This window comes from Schistocerca piceifrons, chromosome 6, assembly GCF_021461385.2.
Source record: "Schistocerca piceifrons isolate TAMUIC-IGC-003096 chromosome 6, iqSchPice1.1, whole genome shotgun sequence".
Lineage (NCBI taxonomy): Eukaryota > Metazoa > Arthropoda > Insecta > Orthoptera > Acrididae > Schistocerca > Schistocerca piceifrons.
In genome coordinates, this window is record NC_060143.1 from 253826211 (window position 1) to 253848914 (window position 22704).

A 22704-nucleotide genomic window follows, 5' to 3' on the forward strand; every position below is an offset into this window, starting at 1 on the left:
GTGGATTCTTTCACTGTAGAATGTTTGAGTTTGGTGACTGAGTCATACCCTCATGTCTGCTTGCACCGCTTCATCACTATCAATGCGAAACCCTCGAAGGTGTTCTCTGAGTTTTGGAAACAGTTGAAAATCGGATGGGACCAAGTCGGTATTGCATGGAGGATGATTGATGACGGCGAACACAAGGCGCCGGATTGTTGTAAACGTCGCAGCGCTCGTTTGTTGTCTGTCTTTATCATGACGAAGGAGTGGGTGCCCTGTGTGTGAAAGAACTCTTCGAATTCCTGCTTTCAGTTTTCTGGGGGTCTTGCAGTACCCTGCAGAGTTTGTGGTGCTGCTTTTAGGCCATGAACTGCAAATGCATCACACCTTCAATATCGTGGCACACTGTGAGCTTCACGTTGCCTGATGGTGGCACGGTTTTGAACTTTTTTGGCGTCAAAGGTTGTTTGTGGTGGAGCTCCCTCGATGGTCTCTTGTTTTCAGGACCAAAATGAGGAACCCGGCTTTCATCACCTGTCGCAGATAACTGATGCTGATAGAATCCTCGTTACGCACATGTTTCATTATTCTGCGGATTTCAACAAGAGGCACGTTTTCGCGGTTAAAACTGGATTAAATCACGCCTTTCCTCATGCACCGACGTAGTTACGTTACACACCGCCATGTTACAATTCGGAGCCCTCTAGCGGCAGAGAATTGCAACTTGCATCAGCAAAATGAAAAAGTCGACTGAGTAACATGCATGACATACCTGAGCTGATATTGAGAACAGAATAAAAAAAATTAGGAAACATTACTTTTCAGGAAGCCCTCAGATAGGTAGTGCAAAGTTTTCCCGTTTTGTGTTATCAAAAACGTTGTGAGAGGCAGTTGCCAAACAATGTATTCACTATTTCTGCGCATGATTGTATATCCTTACCGCCAATAATATATGTGTACTTTTACCAGAAGCTACTGGGCTGGTTGAAGTGACCACACATTACTTCTGTATGCTCGAGGTATTTCCGCCTTTTCGACTTTATGTAATCTCCAAATTATTCTGTAGCCGCTGTGTTTGACTCTGGTGGTCGGCAGCCAATTGCTAACGTAAAGTCACAAACCGTGATCACTCTTGTCCATATTAATTAACAGTCGGCCACGTGGTATTCACTCTCTACTTCGACGGATGTCAACCGACTCTCAATTCCTTCTGTGATGTAAGGGTGACTGCTTTCAATCAGAGACGTGAGCTCTGGAAATTTACTGCGTGTATGCCGGCAGTTAACAACTGCTATTTTGAGCTCCTCGCTCACTTGATTCTGAATCTGGTCTTTTGAAATAACTATTTTGGTCTAATCCACTGGGGATCTCGGAATGTCGCACGGTAATCTAAAAAGAAGAAATGTGCACTGCACACGTACTCTGTGGTGTCGCAGGAGTGGCGCTTACACTGCACAGAGTATACGTAACCCAACCATTTATGGCTGAGTCGACCCAGCCTCTAGTTTAGACTCTCGGCAGTTGACGTAGCGAGCCCGGTCGATCCTCGGATTGATCCTCGTAATCGACAGATGTGCAGAGACCTCACGAGTGAGATTAGCTGTCTTCACCACTTGTTCCAATCTACGAAAAGCACTGAGGGCGATCTCAAAACGCAGGTGACATACATCGGAGGTACCGATGCGAGCAGTGATTTGTAGCTGATTGCAACCTATGCTCTCAATAGTTCCAGGATGGTCCCCTCCAGCTGGTGGACAATTTCTCCCGACAAGCACCAGATTGCACATTTCAGTTTTTGGTCCTCCAATGACTCTGTTTCCTTGATAGGACTAACGGCTATTCACAGCTGCCGCAGTCTATATCCATACAGGTTCAGAGTGACTTAGGTAGGAGTAGTTAAGCAGAGATGAAGTCTACCACAGGATTGGCTTGTGTGGTGAGAAGTTTCATCTAATTACACTTCGGGTTGTAGATGACAGCGACAACTACAACAGCGAGAACGATACGAACGACAACAACATTACATCCCGAAAGCCACATTTCGGTGTTTTGTGGAAGACACACAACCTATCGGTATTACACCTCTCCTCATCCTGTCCCTTTTTGTAGTCCAAATAATGTGTGGGAGGAAAAACTGTCGCTCTTCGTGTAAACGCAACTCTCTGTAATTTTAGTGTCATGGTCATTTACTGTTTTGGAGTAGTATTAAGCTTCCCACTATGCATAACACTGTCTATACCAGCAATAGAACTTTAAAACCGTCGTACCTGTTTGACACACTAATCCACAAAACCACTTAACGAATTTTCATGGGGTTTCCACAGGTAACTTGAGAGTAAATTGGGGCAAAATATAGACTTTATCCCATCAAAATCTGAATAACGGAAAAATTTATCGTTACTTAAAATGTTATCTAAAAATCGTCTGCTTAGCTTTTTAGTTCGGATGTTTAATCATCATGACGTAGTACACCAAAGAACCAACAGATGGGGTTGTTAGTGATTTTTAACTCACTGACAGATGTATTTTCGGAAGTTTACGTTAGTGAGAAAATTAAACGTCGCAGTCTTATCTTCACAAGTACAAACTTCCAGCGGATTTACTTGGCTAGGATATACATATTTACTGATTTCGCTTTGTGCATTAAAAACTTTACGACATTGATTTTCATCAATCAATGAGCTTAATTTACATTGTTTGCTTGGAAAAGGAATTTATCAATGTTGATTTCCGATTTGGGTCCCCACTCATCAAATTTTTATCTTGTGCTGTTTACGAATGAAAACACCTAGGAATAGGTCCTGTCTTTCTGGATACCCAGAATCGCTTGTAGACTGAGGATCATGCAGTCTCAAGAATTCAGTGAATATCATGAGCTGTTACTGCTCGAGAACATCAGGCTTTAATTCACTCTTTGGAAACTCCTTCCGAAAGTGAGGTGGGCTGTAACTCTGATCGACAGCGTCATGCATTATCATGCTCCTCAGGACCCTTCATTTACAGGGGCTTTAAGTTACTTCTTTCCAACGTAATATCATAGAAGTGGAAATTTAGATGGAAAGTGGAGCAGGCAAGTGAGTTTTTACGTCCAGAATCTTACTTATCGTAATGTGTCACAATTTAGCTTTATACGTGTACAATTCCCAGTTAGCTTATATTATGCCATGACCGCAAACAAATCTCAAGGTCAGATGTTGCGTTTTGCGGGCGTAATCCTTGTGTCAGTTGCTTTTCGGCTGGTCAGATCTACATCAAAAATAAACGCCATTCCCACCAAGTCCAAGGCACAGCTATAAATACTCATAAATAACTGGGCAACGCCAGATTTCTCAGCTAGTATTCTTTTAATACACTGAAGAGCCACAGAAACTGGTACACCTGCTTAATATCGTCTAGAGCCCCTGTGAGCACGCAGAAGTGCCGCAACACGACGTGGCATGGACTCGGCTCTGAGCACTATGGGACTTAACATCTATGGTCATCAGTCCCCTAGAACTTAGAACTACCTAAACCTAACTAACCTGAGGACATCACACAACACCCAGTCATCACGAGGCAGAGAAAATCCCTGACCCCGGCATTGACTCGACTGATGTCTGAAGAAGTGCTGGAGAGAATTCACACCATGAATCTTGCAGGGTATGAGGGGATAGAAATCTCTTCTGAACAGCACATTGCGAGGCATCCCATATATGCTCATTAATGTTCATGTCTGGGGAGTCTGGTGGCCAGCGAAGTGTTTAACCTCAGAAGAGTGTTCCTGGAGCCACTCTGTAGCAATTCTTGTCGTGTAGGGTGTCGCACTGTCCTGCTGGAATTGCCGAAGTCCGTCTGAATGCACAATGGGCATGAACGGATGCAGGTGATCAGACGGGATGCTTAGGTACGAGCCACCTGTTGGAGTCGTGTCTAGACGTATCAGGAGTCCCATATCACTCCATCTGCACACGACCCACACCATTACAGAGCCTCCACCAGCTTCAACAGTCCCCTTCTCACATGCAGGGTCCATGGAGTAATGAGGTTGTCTCCATAACCGTACACAGCCATCAGCTCGATACAATTTGAAACGAGACTCGTCCGACCAGGCAATATCTTTCCAGACATCAACAGTCCAATGTCGGTGTTGACGGACCCATGCGACACGTAAAGCTTCGTGTCGTGCAGTCATCAAGGGTACACGAGTGGTCTTTCCGCTCTGAAAGTCCACATTGATTATGTTTCGTTGAATCGTTCGCACACTGACACCTGTTGATGGCCCAACATTGAAATCTGGAGTTCGGAGATCCGGTGTTCCATCACTCGTTCGCCGACTGTAACACCACGTTCAAACTCACTTAAATCTTGATAACCTGTCACTGTAGCAGCTGTAACCGATCTAACAACTACGCCAGACACTTGTTGTGTTACACAGGCATTGCCGACCGCAGCGGCGTATACTGCCTGTTTGCTTATCTCTGTATTTGAATACGCTTGCCTATACTAGATTCTTTGGCGCTTCAGTGCATTTCCACTAATTAATTAAACTAATTACGAGTGTTACTTCTCCACTTAACCTTTTTCTTTTCCGTTATCACAACCCTGTGTGGTTCTCATGATAGCAAGAACGCTGAAAATCGTTTGGACGCGGTTTTTCTAGGCGGCGGCTCATGATGGATTTCATTTACTGGGTTGCTTCGTGGCTCGCTGGCTTTTTGCGGGACTGCAGCTCCAAAGGTATGGTGTTGGAGAGGAATCATTCGTAGGGTTTTTTCTGACTATTACTGGTTATTTAATCTCTGAAAATATTTGTTAATGTGAAAAATGACGAGTTGCACCGAAGTTCAGACCCCATCTTAACTTTTAGGGGCCGCTGTAACAGACCCACTAAGTCATTTGACAGTTCCGAAGAAGGTAACAGCACGCCGCCTCCAATCCGATCGTGCCAAGTAAAGCATTCTGCTATTGAAACCAAGCTCTGGTTTCATGACGGCCTTAGCTCCCTCTTCGTACTCTTCCGCTACAACATGTATTGTTCAAAAAAATGTAAGTCCACCGAACGTAAAATTAGTCATCCCATTGCGCATGCACAGATGAATCTTTAAGCTCCTTACAGTTGGCCCTGAAATCAAGTCATGTGCTCAACCTCGCACGCACTGCGTCTGCGTGAGCAGTAGCGATAGGTGAGATATCTCTGTTTCAAGCGGATATTGCACGGAAACATGGGTAAATGCGAAGACGTGACAGATTGACAAAAAGGGGCAATACCGTTTCGATGTGCCCATGGCCATACGGTGTGCGAAGTTGCCGTTCATCATGTCTACAGGCAGTGGTGTTACACACGCTGCCACGAAACACATCGTCACAACTGTGGTCGAAAGGTCCATCACCACCTGTTAGCGAGAGAAAAGTATGACGGAAACCGTATGCAGAGAACAATTGGTCTCTGCCACCTCGCAAGAGGCCATTGCTCATACAAGCACAAAGGCGCCAACAGCAAAGCTTATAGGGCTTGAAAAATGTGTGATTGGTTTTCTGAACACTCCTCCATCGTATTATACGACTGGCGTGCTAAATCATCTGACTTGAATCCCATAGAAAATCTGTGGGACAATTTGGAACAGCGAGTAGAACGCGAACATGAGGAACCCAGCAGATTGGTGGAACTGCGTGATCAAATCCTCAGCGAGTGGGTAAACCTGGATGCGACGTGCCTTCAAAGCACTGTGTACAGAATCCAAGCGGTTATCAAGTTTAGGGAGGCAACTGCGCGGTATAAATGATGCTTGTAATGCTTTCTCTGGGGTGACTAAGTATCTGTCCGGTGAGCTTACTTTGAGGTGGAACCGCTTATAGAAACCAGTCTGGCCACGGTCACTTCTTGTAATATACACTGCGTTATTACCAACAAGTCATACCGCCAGGTATTATAATGGCCTGCGTTCTGTGGTACGTCTTACGAGAATGTTTTCCTACACGGCTGTTAATTATCACCATCCCAACGCCGCCAGTTTAATTAGTCAGCCTGAACGACTATTTTCACCGACGATCACTCACAAGGTGTCCCTTGAGAGTTTATAACCCTGCTTGTAGGCTTATCTTGCACTAGTGAGGTCTTGCAGGAATTACATTCTAAGGGAGACTTTAGGTGTTGCGCTGCGTTTTTAAGGCCGCCAAACTGTTTAATTTGGCTGTTGGAGACGAGAAATGTGGCAATACTCTGCCAAACATTGTCTGCCTGCCTTACCGGCTTGCAAACAGCGCGAATTTGGGCACCTCTTATCCCTCAAATCAGTCCCGTGAAAAGCAGCAACTGAGCTTAAATTTCTTCTAATATCGCTGCTGCTTTCGTGCATGTAAGTGTATTTACACTTCAAACCGTGCTGCAACTGTATCTTCACTTCATACCGTGATGTTTTACATATACGAATAAATTAGAATCTCCTTTGCTGATGGTTATATAAGGAGAAGGAAATCAAAGAAATTTATCTCGAACAGAAACATTTCATTTCATTGACATGAATTTTTACTGTCATTAAGCTCTGTTGGAGTACGAGAACTTGCACTTAACATTGCTGCAACACTGCTGACTCAATGTCAACACTCAATGGTGGCACATACAATCAATGGACTGCACCGGCACATGGACGGAGTGTCTTTCGTGTTGACCATCGCAGCTCGTCTACTGTTGCAGATTCTAGACACAAGGCTATACCAAACGAAATACGAGGCACTTTTACAATCGGACCAGTATATAGGATTTAGCCATATAAAGAAATACTATTTTCAATTCTTATCTAATAAGTCACTGAGGAGCCTCAGTTGCTCCTGTCAGCTACTTGGAGCTATTAAGGTGATTTGCAATAGATCTTGCTCTTATCATCCTTGGATATTTTGAAGGTTGAGCGGAAAATATTTTTATGAAACTCCCATAGTATGTGTCCGATCACATAATTTTACGCACTGAATTGATTAATCGTTCGAGAGCCACTTCCCCACTTATATTACAAACTCGTAATGAATGTTGTCTACGCCTTCTCCGTTGTCCCATCGTAACTGTTTCAAAGCTCTGTAAAAACCAATTTATCGTTCTTAATGGAGATTCATCGTTAGAAGCAAATACATGGTGAAAAGTATTTAAACCGACAAACTCTGGGAGGTTGTAGGGGACATCAAAACAAATATTTTTCCCTAGGGTCATTTTTTCCTATGAGGAATATTTGAACCGGTAGAGGAAGATTTCTCTGGCAGCAAAGTAATCAAACCAACAAAGACTTTTCAATTTTTTATGACCAAGAAACAACACGTTAACACAACCCAATTTCAATTACAGTAGATTTTCAAAAATGCCTCCATTGACACGTAAACAAAGGTTACACCGTCGGATCATGTTCTGTCTGAAACGGGCAAAAACCCCAGGAGTATCCTGAGTTGTTCCTGCTGCTGCTACTACCTGGGCAACCAGATCCTCTTCTGATGCAACAGGAGTTGCGTAAACAGGGTTGCACATCTCTCCCCAAACAAAAAAGTCCGGAGGGGACACATCTTGGGATCGAGCAGGCCATGGTACAAGACCACCTCTGCCAATACACGATTCTGGGAACCGGCGGTCCAGGAATCGACGCACACGACGACTGAAATGTGCCGACGACCCGTCATGCGTTGTCTTGTAGGGAGCGGGACGTCTTCCAGGAATTCTGGCAATTCTCTGGCGAGAAAATTGTAATAGTACCTGCCATTTAATGGCCTAGGTATCAGATACGACCCAGTTAAACAGTCCCAACACATCGACCCACACATTAATAAAGAACCGCACTTGATGAGCACTAGTAACTGTGGCGTGTGGGTTATCCTCACTCCAAACATGCGAATTGTGCATGTTGAAGACTCCATCACGCCCGAATGTTGCTTCATCGGTAAGCAACACAGAGGATGGAAAGGTAGGATGCATTTCACAGTGTTCCGGGTACACACATCTGGGGATCGAGCAGGCCATGGTACAAGACCACCTCTGACAATCCACGATTTTGGAAACCGGCGGTTGTGGCCACGCTGTAAGTGAAATGGGCGCAACAATTGCTCTCGAAGGACTGTTGTTACATTCGTCTGATTCGTCCCCATGTTACGTGCAATTGCACGAGTGCTGATTGAAGGATCCCCTTCCACATGTTGCAAGACAGCTTCCTCAAATTGCAGCGTTCTTACCGTGTGATAGCCTCCCTGTTCAAGTAATTTGCTAAATGACCCGGTCTCATGCAGACGTTGGTACACAGCAGCAAAGGTCGTATGATGCAGGATACGGCAATTAGGATATTGTTGTTGATAAACACGCTGTGCAGCTCGTCCATTGTGGTGCGCTACGAAGTACGCACCAACCATATGGGTGTACTCACTCCAGGTGTATCGCTCCATTAGTAAACAGAGACAATGCACTACTACACTGGTGGACAGCAGTTGCCTACAACTGAAGAGCGTAATACGGCCTCCACCGGTTTAAATAATCCTCATAGGAAAAAATGACATTAGGGAAAAATATTTGTTTTCATGCCCCCTACAACCTACCAAAGTTTGTCGGTTTAAATACTTTTCACCCTGTATAGAGTCCTCACGGTAGTGTGAGGGGGCTGCCACTGTTCACGATAAAAACATTGTGAGCACGGCCCGCAGCGAGACAGAATGCGACCGCTGGTGGTGTGAGCTAGTGACAGGACGAGTGAAGTGCGTAACCGGAGCACAGACGAATGGGTGCCATTCTAGTGACGTTACGAGCCGTAGATGGGAAAATCCACTGATATGAGCGACTTTCAAAAAGGACCGGTTATTGGACACGGTGCCTGGAATCGAGTAAGTCAGACAAGGCACATCTGGTCGTGTGCTCCTGTGCTATTGTCGTGAGCATCTATGGAAACTTGTTGAAGGATGGTGAAACCATGAGTCAGTGACATGGTTGTTGGACACGGCGCTTGTGATCGAGCATGTCAGAAAAGGCAAATCTGGTAGTGTGTTCCTGCGCTACCGTCGTGAGCATCTATGGAATCTTGAAGGATGGTGAAACCATGTCAGTGACATGGCGCTGGACGTCCACGCCTGATAGCGAAACGTGGAGATTGGAGGCTTAAACACACTGCGACGCACTACAGGCGGTGATTTGTGGCAGATCTGTTGGTGCCGGCGAAAGTGTTTCGCAGCTCTCGGTTCAGTGCACATTGTTGAACAGACGATTCAGCAGCAGTGGACCCATACCTGTTCCCACGTTGAGCCAAAGATTTCGTCCGTTACGACTGCAGTGGGCATGAAATTACTGAGACTGGATCGTTAATCAATGAACGTGTGTCGTCAGGTCAGATCACGCTTTTTTTTTGCACCAGGTCGATGGTTGTGTCTGGATACACCGTCATCGAGAGGAACGGCTGCTCGAAATGTGCACTATGCCATGGACACAGATCGCCAGGGGCAGTGTTATGGTGTGTGTGACAACACCAGGGTTCCATGGTTCCTGTGATTTTAACTGTAGGCGCAGTGACAGCTGTGGACAGCAATACCATTACTGCAGACCACCTGTGTCCCTTCATTCTTGATCTCTTCCCCAAAGGGGATGGCATTTTCCAGTATGATAACTGTCCGTATCTCAAGGCCAGATTCGTGCTGCTGTGGTCTGAAGAGCATGATAGCAAACGCACGTTGATATCGTGGCCAGAAAACTCTCCTAATTTGATCCTTACGGAACATACCGGTGACGCTTTCACTTCTAAGTCCGTGGCTACAATCCATTGGGTCACAATTTACGAGAACTGTGTGATCTGTGTATAGAAGTCCGGTGGTACATACGTCCAGAAACCTACCAAAACCTTTGCTGGATAAAACCCAGTCAGAAATACCATGTTCCCAATACTCATCTAACAGTACACATAGTGTAAGCGACACAAGTGTAGATACTTCTATCTGTGAATGGGGACGGTGTATTTACATGTACACACTAAAACTTATAGGCATTACAAGTTGTATGTCTTTAGATTCGTTAGTACCTCCAAGCATATGTGGCAAGGGCATGCCATTAATGCTCTTTTTTCTCTGGGAAACAGTTCAGGTGTTGAGTCCGCAGTTTGTGGTCTCGCGGTCGCATTCTTGCTTCCCGAGCGCGGGGTCCCAGGTTCGATTCCCGGCGGGTCAGGGATTTTCACCTGCCTCGAGATGACTGCGTGTTTTTGTTGTCCTCATCATTTCATCATCATTCCTGAGAGTCGCGAGATTGGACTGAGGAAAGGTCCGGAATTTGTACGGGCGCTGATAACCGTGCGGTTGAGCGCCCCACAAACCAAACATCACCATCACCATCATCACCGTCATGGTGATAATGGACGCAAAACTGTTAGTCTATACCGACAGGTGTAGTGCACTTAATGGTTCAAATGGCTCTGAGCACTATGGGACTTAACTTCTGAGGTCATCAGTCCCCTAGAACTTAGAACTACTTAAACCTAACTAACCTAAGGACATCAGACACATCCATGCCCGAGGCAGGATTCGAACCTGCGACCGTAGCGGTCGCGCGGTTCCAGACTGTAGCGCCTAGAACTGCACAGCCACACCGGCCGCTTAATGGTGCAGTATGACCATGCAGAAAATATCAGGTCGTAAAGTTTGTGATGTGTTTGTGGGAGACCGCTGTACACAGAGGGCAACAACCAACGCATTGATGTGTGTACGTATTAAGATCCCACGCATAAAAATATTTGCACGTGTAACACTTACACTCTGTATCCAGGAGACGAAGACCTGAGGCCAGTGGGCTGCCGTGTTCGAGTCATTCACTGGAATCAGCCTACATGCCGTCATATCAGTGCCAGCCAGTGCATCCACTGTATGTACGTAAACTGTCCGGACACCGGCCAAAACACGCTGGCTTGCTGTCCACAGTGCCTCCCGCAGCCACCGCCAGAGACGTCAGCCTTGCTGCAAGCAGCGCGCCCACCGACGACCATGACACTGGAATCACGGCACTACGACGCATCTGTACGTCACGTGGTCCACGTGGATAACGTTCCGCCTGGCTCTTTGAGACGCCGCATTACCTCAGCGCACACTCTTCAGTGTATGCGCGCATCACTCAGCGACTCATCCATCGGAGCTCGCGCTCAATCTCTGGGCTACTGCCAGGTGCCAGCACTACTTGGTATGCTATGACTTGCCACCCGGTCTTATTCCAAAACAACGTAGCCAGCACGCCAACAGGGGAACGCCGCTGCATGTGCTTGAAGCAAAGCAAGCGCTGTATCGTGTGTGAGATACAGAGGTGAACCAGTGTGCCGGGACTTACCTCAGTTCACTGCTAGTAGCGCCACGTCACCTTAACGCATCTGCGCGTAGCGCGCCACTACTGCACCACAACTAAGTATGAAACTAAAAATCAAAATTTATGTTTAAAACTTTGTTAAAATATAGTTACGGTTATAATGTTTCAAATACCAAGTCTATGTTCTAGACTTAATAGTTTACGTAAAAATGCCTTTTAAGAGAAAAATAAGTGGCGCTAAATAATGAACCTAGAAAGCCATAATTTGCTCAGAATGTGCAGTTAGAGCGCTCATAAATAAGTGGTGCAGGTTTCCAAAACAATACAACAAAAATTAACACCGGTATCCACGTTTTTAGGAAAATTCAGAGGCGCTAAATAATGGACTTAGAAACATGAAAATTTGTTTTATGCTTAATTTCACCACAGAAATAATAACCTGGAGACCACGTTAAGTTACCTCTTATAGTTTTTGAGTAATTAAGTAAAAACCAATTTTGTAACTGAAATGTACCCAATTTTATAGATTAAGTACCTGTGATTTTAATGATAGAGAATTTTGGTTAAAGCGGATGATAAAACATATCAAATGAGACAGCTATACCAAATTTAGCACTTGTAGTTTTAATAACTGCTGACATAAGTTCTAGTAAAGACATGGTTCAGAGGTAACGATCTACCGTTAGTTCCACTATAAAAATTCTAGAAGGTAAAGTTTTCATTCTAGCGAGCTGAAACCTTTTCGGTGATTTCAAACAACTTAACTGAATACAAATAAAAATTAAGAAGTTTCAGAATTAATTTGTAACCATGTTATTGAAGATTATGTACCCGAGAAAGCGGTCGTTCGGAGGCTGCTGCAGTATGCAGAGAGCCGTCCGCTCCGGCACCTATATAAATACAGCCGGAGAGGCAGTAGAAAGTTCAGTTAGCGTTGAGATGTCGGAGCCAGAGGATGTCCGTACAGCGAAGGGTGTGGCGGATCGCCGTACAGCAAAGCCCGCATTGCGACGGCCCCATCCGGCCCCCCACCTAGGATGAACGAGGCGACGAATATGAATACGGCGATGGGATACGTTTCGGACGCACTGCAATTTCCGCTGCCCGATTCGGACGACGAGTCGACGGCAAGAAATGACGCTTCCACCGCCGCCAGGACGACGAAAAGGCGAGCGACCACTGCCACCGGAACAACCCGCGCCCCTACTAAGGGAAAAAAGGCGAAACAGGCAGATGTCGTCGTCGATGAAGAAGGGTTTCAACTCGTCAAACGACCGGCCAGGAAGGCTCACCTCTCATCAGCGCCACCGGTTCCGACGACAAACACCTATGATTAGCTCGCTGAAAGTGTGGAGATGCCTGCTCACAAGAGAGAACCAAAGCCGCCGCCCATTGGGGTCCAACACAAGGAGGACTACGACGGCCTCTACAGGATGCTCCTTCGTCTTGTCGGCCCAGACAACGTCGTTATCAAGCCAGCTGCTACCAACCTATATGAGGCCACTTTGAAAACAGCAGAAGATTACAGAAAGCTTACGGCTACTTTCAGAGAACAAGAGAAGCCGTTCAACACTTACCCATCTGCTATGGACAAGGCACTGAAGATCGTCTTTCGAGGGCTCCCTCGAAACTGCAGCGTGGATCGCATCCGGCAACAACTGGAGGATATGGGCTATGGATTTGTCTCAGGTCTATAACCCGACTACCCTCTCGCCGAACCAGAAAGGAGACTCCGCTGATCCTAGTGGTCACCTGTGATATCCCACAAGACCGCGGGCTATGGCAGGTCACGAAGATCGCGACGACACCTGTCACTACAGAAAAACTGCGCTCGAAGAGGGGCGAACCACAATGCTACAACTGTCAAATGGTTGGGAATGCAGCGCGATTCTGCACGCTACCCCCACGCTGTGTTAAGTGTGCAGGAAAGCACGCCAGTCGAGACTGCATACGGCAGCGGACAGATGGACCACCCAAATGCGCTGGATGTGGCGGGGAACATGTGGCCTCCTACCGTGGCTGTTCCAGCTTCATACGGGCTGCGGCACGGAGCCATGGCCAACGACCTGGCTCAATAAAGTGACCTGCACGAGTCAGACCTGGAGTCAGTTTTGCTGCTGCTGCTACCTCTGGCTCCTCACCGAAGGCCTCCATACCTGCGACAACGCTGGCCACTGTTGCAACAGCTATCAACACCGAGAAGGACCGCCGTCCACGGGACACGGCGCGACTACCAGCACGGCACTCTGAACAGCAGCAGGGTGAAGACCAGGGACAACACGACCAGTCCCAACAAGGACGACAGGCTGACGTCGTGGCAAGCCCGGCTCAACACTCACGAGATGCAACTGTACCATCCCAGGCGGCCGATTCTAGCATGGACGAAATGAAGCTCCTCCTGCAAGAACTTCGGGAGCTTCTCAAGGATATCCCGCGGAGACTCATTGCCGCTGTCAGTGCAGCCATTCAGGCAATCTCCACCGGACCACTGACCACCCAGCATGGCCCGTAGTCAACGAGGAGTCGCAGTCTGTGTGGAATGCCCAGGGCATCCGCACCTAAGATGGCGAATTTCGACAGCTGCTGCGGGATGAAGCTGTCAACATTTGTCTGGTTTCAGAGACTTTTCTCAAGCCTGGTGTCCATGTAAGAGCTGCCAACTGTGTGTGTTACCGGGCTGACAGACCAACTCGTGGCTCATGGCGGTGGCACAGCTGTCTACGTCCGGACTTCACTGGTGCACAATCAAGTTCCACTTCCGCCGCTACAAGCGATGGAGGCCACTGCTTTAGCTGTCGAAACTTCACATGGGCGCATCACGTTTGTTGGTGTCTACCGTCCTCCTGCCCGACAGTTACTCCTACAGGACGTTGAAGCATTGCTGGCATTACCTGGAAAGGTCTTTGCTGGCAGTGATTTTAACGCAAAGCACAACGAATGGCATTCCCGTGTTATCAACAACCACAGACGAAAACTTCTCCGAGCAGCCCAGCGGTGGAACGCCATCATCCTCGGACCTCACGACCCCACCCACTTTCCCAGCAACGGTGGACCTCCGGACGTGCTCGACATTGCGGTGGCCAAGGGGGTGCCCTATGTTATATCCGCCAGCACCCGCAATGTCTTATCTTCGGACCACGTCCCAGTTATATTTGACATCAATATCGATGCCGAGCCAGTGAAGTGGAGAGGAATCCAGACAAGAAACACCAACTCTAACCGATATCAGCTGTTAGAAGAGGGTCTCCGAGATGCACCTGACGCACACGATGTTGGAATTGATGGCTGTGCCCGATTTCTCCAAGACTGTGCTCTACAAGCGGTGCACCGGACCACACCGCGGCCGCGATCTGAACCACCTGACCGATCCCGACAACTACCACCACATTTCATGGAGGCGATAACTGCCAAAAACCGCCTATTTCGTGAATGGCAGCTGATGCGCAACGCAGCAACGAAGAGGGCACTCAACAGGATGAGGAGGGAATAAAAGTTGCCATTGCAAACCACCACCATCAAGAATGGTCCAACTGACTGGCCACTCTTAGGGTTGACGATGGTACCGCCTGGAAAGCCACACAGCTGTTCCTATGCCGGCGACAGAAGATTCCGCCGCTACATGTTGGTCAAAACATCGTCAGCAGCCCAGCGGACAAAGCCAACGCCATTGCTGATGTTTTTGAACAAACTTTCCAGCCCATCATGGACCCCATGGATCCGGATCACGTTCGACTAGTTGCTCAACATCTCCCGGTGTTCCTCGATGCCCCTGTGGGTGACGAACGTATCGAAGAGGTGGATGCTGATGAAGTCTCCGATCAACTTCGACGGCTCAACAAAAGCAAGGCGGGAGGCCCTGGCCAGCTTACAAATGAAATGCTGTGACGGATGCCACCACCAGCCACTGAACACCTGGCTCGACTTTTCAACAGCATCCTCCGCACTGGACACTATCCTCAGGAGTGGAAACACTCCGAGGTAGTCCCCATCCAGAAGCCTGGGAAGGACCCTCGTCTACTGTGCAGCTACAGGCCCATCAGCTTGCTACCAGCGGTCAGCAAAGTCTTTGAAAGGCTGTATCTCAGACGCCTCCTACGTCACAGCGGGGAAGAACGTCTCCTACCGGACGAACAATGTGGTTTTCGCCCTGGACACGCAACAACGCAGCAACTGCTTCGACTCGTTGAAGAGGCCCTTGATGCCATCGAACGACAGGAGTATTTCGGGGTCATCTTCCTGGATGTCTCACGGGCGTTCGATTATGTATGGCATGAGGGGCTTCTCTTCAAGCTCCTGGACCTCAGTGTGCCCCTGCCGCATGTCCGTCTCTTGAAATCCTACCTCGCTGACAGAAGCTTTCAAGTACGCATGGAGGACTTGTCGACGGGCCGCCGGATCAGTGCTGAAGTTCCCCAAGGCCCCGTCCTCGGCCCCATACTGTACATCCTGTATACCGTAGACATGCTGCAAGTGGACAGGGTCCACCTCGCCCTCTACGCGGATGAGACGGCGATGTACACACGAAGCATGAATGCAGCTCTGCTCCAACGACGCATGCAGGCAGCGGCTGACATACTTAGATAGTGGGCCAGGGGATGGCGCCTCAGCTTCAATGGGGCTAAGATACAAACCCTCCTCATCACCAAGAAGCACATCCCGGCTGACGTCCCGCAGATCACCAACAGGGGAACCGCCGTACCTTGGGGCAATACAGCCAAGTACTTGGGTGTGACACTGGACAGAGGGCTCACATGGAGACACCATATCGACGACATCGTCAAAAGATCAGGGGTAGAATGACTCAACTCTACCCCTTCCTAAATCCGACAACTGCGCTCCCACCAGAACTGGGTGTTGCACTTTATCTTGCACTCATACGCCAGCTCATCGACTACGCCGCTGTGGTTTGGGGCAATGCTGCAGCGACCCACGTCGACCGACTCCAGAGACTTCAGAACCGGATTATACGTCTGGCATTGCACCTCCCTCGGGACTTCCCGTCGGACGACTTTCACCGAGTCTCCAACATCCTAACTGTTCGATACAGGTTTCGTCAGGCTGCACGGCTCTTTTAGGAGAAGAACGCGCGGTCCGAAAATCCGCTCCTTCGAGCACTGGGCCACCGGGTACAGCGTCTTAACGCAACCAGATAGCCCCACCTGCTTCGCAACCAATAAGTTGCCAGCACATCAAGAACACCGTCCAGCAGACTGACAGGACATCAAACAAGAAGAAAGGACAGCTCACACGCATCGTCAGTTTGGAGGCTCTGAGCACTATGGGGCTTAACATCGATGGTCATCAGTCCCCTAGAACTTAGAACTACCTAAACCTAACTAACCGACGGACAGCGCACGACACCCAGCCATCACGAGGCAGAGAAAATCCCTGACCCCGCCGGGAATCGAACCCGGGAACCCGGGCGTGGGAAGCGAGAACGCTACCGCACGACCACGAGATGCGGGCTCGTCAGTTTGGAGGAATAGCCTTCCGGCTTAGACTCAACCACACCACAGCGGCTCATCTGTCCCCGTCAGGCAACAGCAGCAGCAGCAGCAGCAGCAGGAGGTTCACTTCGCATTCAGCTACTGTAAGATCCACCTCCGTTAAACGTCGGGTCGCGCTCTGTCTCTGATGACGTCAGAGCCCAACTGTCACGAAGCGCGTATTTTGCGGTAAAACGGATAGTGAACTCGCGAGTACTGTACGCCGTTCTGGATCTCTTAGAATTCGCCAAAGTAACTGTTAGTGTGCCGTCCGTGTGAATTAGAGTTCCGCGTGAGAAGTGGTGACTTTACTTCCATTTTTATGGCGAGCATTAATTTTGAACAATTATTGCAAACTTTTATTTGAGTAATTTTAGTCAGGGCGAAAGACAGTCTGGTGGGAACGTACCATAGAGGTCGCCTCTGAACTATTAGATGTGCTGTTAGAATAGAAAGACTTGCTTTCAATTGATAATAGTGAATTTCCAGGTGTTGTATGTGAGAAACTTGACGTAATATAACTTTGGACTCGAACTTTATAGTTTTATTTAAACTCATAGTCCTGATCCCGCAAAGGAAATAGGAGAATAGAAACTTTTCTTTCAGTGGCTGGACCAGAATGTGGCCGTGTTGACTTGAAACTAAGGTCAGTATGTTTCCCTTCACTTTCTGGCTGACCACTAAATTAGTTGACAGGCTCGCGTGAGTAAGATGGTATTTAAATAAGTTTTACTCGCCGCCCCACAAGCTACTTAGACACAACAGCAGTCTTCTTCCTAACTACGCTGAGACAAGTCCCCCTGATTCTCGGCCATCCCGGACTTTGCTATATAAGCTTGATTCCGAGATTATGCTCGGATACTGTCGTCTCAACCTTGCAGTATAAACCACAATGAAGGACATAAAAAGTCACAGCACCAAGAAGGAGATGAACGACATACATGAAAGTTGGTAGGCGCGTTCCTCTATCAGAAAGATGATGCCTGTTCCAATTTAGTGCCATTCGCGTAAGAATGGAGCTAGTAAAGCCACGATGTGTCTGCAAATCAGGATTGCTTTAAATACACGCTGTAACGTTCGGGAGCGTTTGTCACTTTTGAGGTTGGCTGTGCGGAGTTGACTAATCAAGAATGCCTTTTAGGTGACAAAGACGCCATTGTCAACACCCAACTGAGTTTGAACGAGGTCGTGTAAGACGGCTACGAGAAACTGGATGTTCCTTCTGTGATTTGCATAAATACTTGCCAGGAATGTAGCCGCTGTACGTGATTGCTGGAAGCGGTGGTCACGATAATGTACGGTCGGAAGACTGGGCTCTAGATTGCCATGTGGCCCCATCAGGGAAGACCATCATGTTTGGCGTGTGGGTCTGGCGCACTGTACTTCATCTCCAGCAGTAATTTTAGCGTAGTTTGCTCAACAGTTACACATTGCACTATTATACACTGAACCTCCAAAGAAACTGGTATAGACATGAGTTTTCAAATACAGAGATGAACAAACAGGCAGAATACGCCGCTGTGGTCGGCAACGCTTATATACGAAAACAAGTGTCTGGTGCAGTTTTTAGATCGGTTACTACAGCTACAATGGTAGTTTATCAAGATCTAAGTGAGTTTGACCGTGGCGTTATAATCGGCGCACGAGCGATGGGAAACACCATCTCCGAGGTAGCGATGAAGTGGGGTTTTCCCCGTACGACCGTTTCAAGAGTGTACCGTGAATACCAGGAATCCGGTAAAACACCAAATCTCCGACATCGCTGCTGCCGGAAGAAGATCCTGCAAGAACGGGACCAACGACGACTGAAGAGAATCGTTCAACGTAACAGAAGGGCAACCCTTTCCCAATACTGCTGCAGATTTCAATGCTAGGACATCAACAAATGTCGGTATGCGAACCATTCAACAAAACTTCATCGAAATGGGCTTTCGGAGCGGAAGGCCCACTCGTGCACCCTTGAAGACTGCATGACACAAAGCTTTACGCCTCGCCTGGGTGCCGGCCGAAGTGGCCGTGCGGTTAAAGGCGCTGCAGTCTGGAACCGTAAGACCGCTACGGTCGCAGGTTCGAATCCTGCCTCGGGCATGGATGTTTGTGATGTCCTTAGGTTAGTTAGGTTTAACTAGTTGTAAGTTCTAGGGGACTAATGACCTCAGCAGTTGAGTCCCATAGTGCTCAGAGCCATTTGAACCATTTGAACCATTTGAACCATTTGAACCTCGCCTGGGTCCGTCAATACCGAAAAAGGACAGTTGATGACTGGAAACATGTTACCTGGTCGGACGAGTCTCGTTTCAAATTGTATCGGATGGACGAAGGGGATAACCTCATGAATCCACGGACCCTGCATGTCAGCAATGGATTATTCAAGCTGGCGGAGGCTCTGTAATGGTGTGGGGCGTGTGCACTTGGAGTGATATGGGACTCCTGATACGTCTAGATACGATTCTGACAGGTGTCACGTACGTAAGCATCCTGTCTGATGACCAGCCTTCATTCATGTCCATTGTGCATTCCGATGGACTAGGGCAACTCCAGCAGGACAATGCGACACCCTACATCTCCATAATTGCTACTAGGGGCTGCAGGAACGCTCTCCTGAGTTTAATGGCTTCCTCTGGCCTCCATACTCCCCAGACATGAACATTATTGAGCATATCTGGGTTGCCTTTCAACGTGCTGTTCAGAAGAGATCTCCACCCCCTCGTACTCTTATGGACTTACGGACAGTTCTGCAGGATTCATGGTGTCAATTCCCTCGGGCACTACTTCTTCAGGCATTAGTTGAGTCCGTGACTAATCGTGTTGCGGCACTTCTGCGTGCTCGCGGGGGCCCTACACGATATTAGGCAGGTTACCACTTTCTTTGGCTCTTCACTGTATGTGAAGTTCTCATGTATTCCTTATAATCCCTTCCTGGAAATTTATCTGCAATCCTAATTTTTACTTTGCCTTTACTTTTCATGCCTGAAAATATTAATAAATGCAATATAATGAACATCATTTCGATTAAAGGGCAACGTAAGTAACGTAAAAACTGAAAGTAAAGAAAGACCACTCCTACAGACGGACTCGACGTCACGACCCTGGGATTACCGTTCTGTACTCCGCCCGTTGAGCCAACTGCTGCCTAGGAACTATGCAAACACAAATGACTCTTACCTCACCTCACCTGCACCTAAAAGAGGGTTTCTTCTAAGCTTTTGGCCATCTACATCTCCCAATTTGGTCACTTTCATTGGTGGCTAAGCGCTGCATACATCACAAATTTATACGAAACTGATGTTGAGGAATACACGCGGTCCTGAAGACTACCTTCCGATTTACAATTCGCTATTTACAGACAACTTGAACCAGCCCTGAGTGTCTGCAATATTATAGTCAGTTACAACGACGAGGTCAAATACTGCCCCGACAGTTTTGCAACAACTGCTGAAAAGTAACGTGCTCCTAAAAAATCGTAAAACACCTCCGATTTATTTTATGAGCATAACTTGGAGTCAAAGGAGCAACAACATACATGGCATAAAAAAATAATCCATAAAATATTTGAAAATGGCCTAAGGCCGAAGTTGTACAATCGTACTTGAAATAAACAGAGCGGCAGCTGAAGCCATCAAGAAATCTTTCAAAAAAAATCACTGTTTATTGCATTTGAATGGCCGACCAACACACTATTAAGCAGTTGATGCAGTGTTTTGGCTTGTAACGTAGGAGTATATAAATTACGTGGTGGATACCATCTGCAGCTCTGTGAACTGTTCTCACCCGAAAATGAGGTGACATAGATTGAAAATAATTACCAAATACAGGGAGACTTTTAGATGATCTACTCCTGATGCAAAGATTGGTAGCCGACTTAAAGTAAATAAGTGCAATTTTGTGCGCGTAAATGGGCTTACATTCATTTGAACAATCCTAAAGAGGTGCATTTGACGCACGAGGGTTGTTTCTTACAAAAGCCTGGTCAGATTAATTTTTGAGTATTGTTCGCAATCACAGATTCCTTTAATTAGAACTAGAATTTCATAGAAATGCATAACGAACAGCAGTGGGAGTTGTTGAAAACAAAAGCCTTAGCGCAATATTTACGAGCCGACGCCCAAAAAGAATCAAGAAACAGTACAGGGGTTTGACAAAAACGTGGAAACAACTCGAAAAATGAATTCGGCAACATAAATGCAGGTTCTAGGCAAGCCTACTGGTTGCGCTGTTGTGTTTGACCAAGAGCGGCACTTTTGCAGTGTCCTCAAAAGGCTGAAAGCGTCAGTCGTGCTTAAAAAAGTGTCCTGCTTAGGTGCGAGAGCATTATGTCGAAGTCAAGTGAATTCCAACGTGGGCAAATTTCTGGTGTTCGTATGGTAGATGCTTCTGTAACCGAGGTAGCCGATGTGTTTAGTACTCCAAGTGGCTCCGTATCGGAGGTTTATACCGCAGAGAGCGAATAAATGTTGCATCAGCCGCCAAGTCACAGCGCGGACGAGAGCGTGCGTTGAGTGACTGTGGCAGACGGTCATTTAAGAGGACTGCGAGAAAAAAATAAGAGGACGACAGCTGCAAAAATCACTACACAACTGAATGTCAAATTCGCGAATCGTGTCCGTAAGAAAACAACATGTAGGGAGTCCCATTAGCTATTGGTTTCGTGAGCGTGAGTTGAATTGTCAGACGACTGGAAGCTGTTTTCAGTGCCAACTGTTTTCCTACAGCGTATCAGCCATGGTAATGTATAATGTTTGTGGTGTATTCATGTTTTTCCCACCCTCTACACCCTCTTTTCATCTAACTTCACCTTATTAATCACCGTGTCGCTAAAATTGGAGGTATTACACTTAGTAAGGAAGGGTACCAACTGCGAATGCATTGGATTCGATTGATTTGGGGGAAGAGACCAAACAGCGAGGTCATCGGTCTCATTGGGTTAGGGAAGGATGGGGAAGGAAGTCGGCCGTGCACTGTAAAAGGAACCATCCCGGCATTTGCCTGAAGCGATTTAAGGAAATCACGGAAAACCTAAATCAGGATGGCCGGACGCGGGAATGAACCGTCATCCTCCCAAATGCGAGTCCAGTGTGCTAACCACTGCGCCACCTCGCTCGGTGCAAATGGAATTATAGTATATTTAAATCCCCATTAGCACATCATTAACACGCCGACTGCATTTTGTATGTTGCACTAAGCGAAATAACAATTTTGTTTAGCCATTCCACGTCGCGAGTTGTATATTTGCAATTTAGTACTCGCTACTTGGACTTACTTGTGGCATAGACACTTTGTTTTTCTGAAGCACAAAAGCAGCGCAATATTCTCCGTGCCGTCGACTGACATGTTCGTTTCCATCGTAAATTACACCTAAAGTCAAAGCTACACTTTTTGACAGGTTCAGAAAGTACTGCTGAGGTTATTTGGGTGTATACATGAAATATTCATGCATTTACAATTTAAGCTTGAATAGAAATAAAAAGCAAATATTGCTTAACAGGCAATATACTGTGTCACTCTGGGTTATTTTAAACATTTGTTAATGACTTTACCATTTAATATGGAAGCTATTTGCTAAGTGCATTAAACACCTATATTATGACCTAAATCATATTGAATATTACCAAAGTACGAGGGCGTGCTGAAAAGTAATGCATCCTGATTTTTTATTCTGTTCTTAACATCTGTCGAGGCATTACATGTCAGGCGTATTACTTGATCGACTTTCCCACTTTGCTGTCGCTAGTTGCAACCCTCCAACGCCAGAGGGATCCCAGTTACAGCGTGTGACAGAGCGGTGGGTAATGTAACCATGTCGGTGCGTTAGAAACAGCGTGCTGTGTGCGCGGTGGGTGCCTCGAATGCTCACTCTTGGCGTGAAACAGAGGACTTTGGACATCTGCCAAAATTTCTTTTCCGTTTTGAGTGTGATGGTGATGGGTTCCTTAATAACACTGGGACCAGTGATGAAACCCAGGT

General features: G+C 47.1%; 1 long non-coding RNA gene across 2 annotated transcripts in view; it reads right to left on the reverse strand.

Moving 5' to 3' along the window:
- LOC124803057 overlaps positions 1-22704 on the reverse strand; it is a 1523538-nt gene that overhangs the window by 855110 nt on the left and 645724 nt on the right. The gene's annotated exons all lie outside the window — the stretch shown is intronic.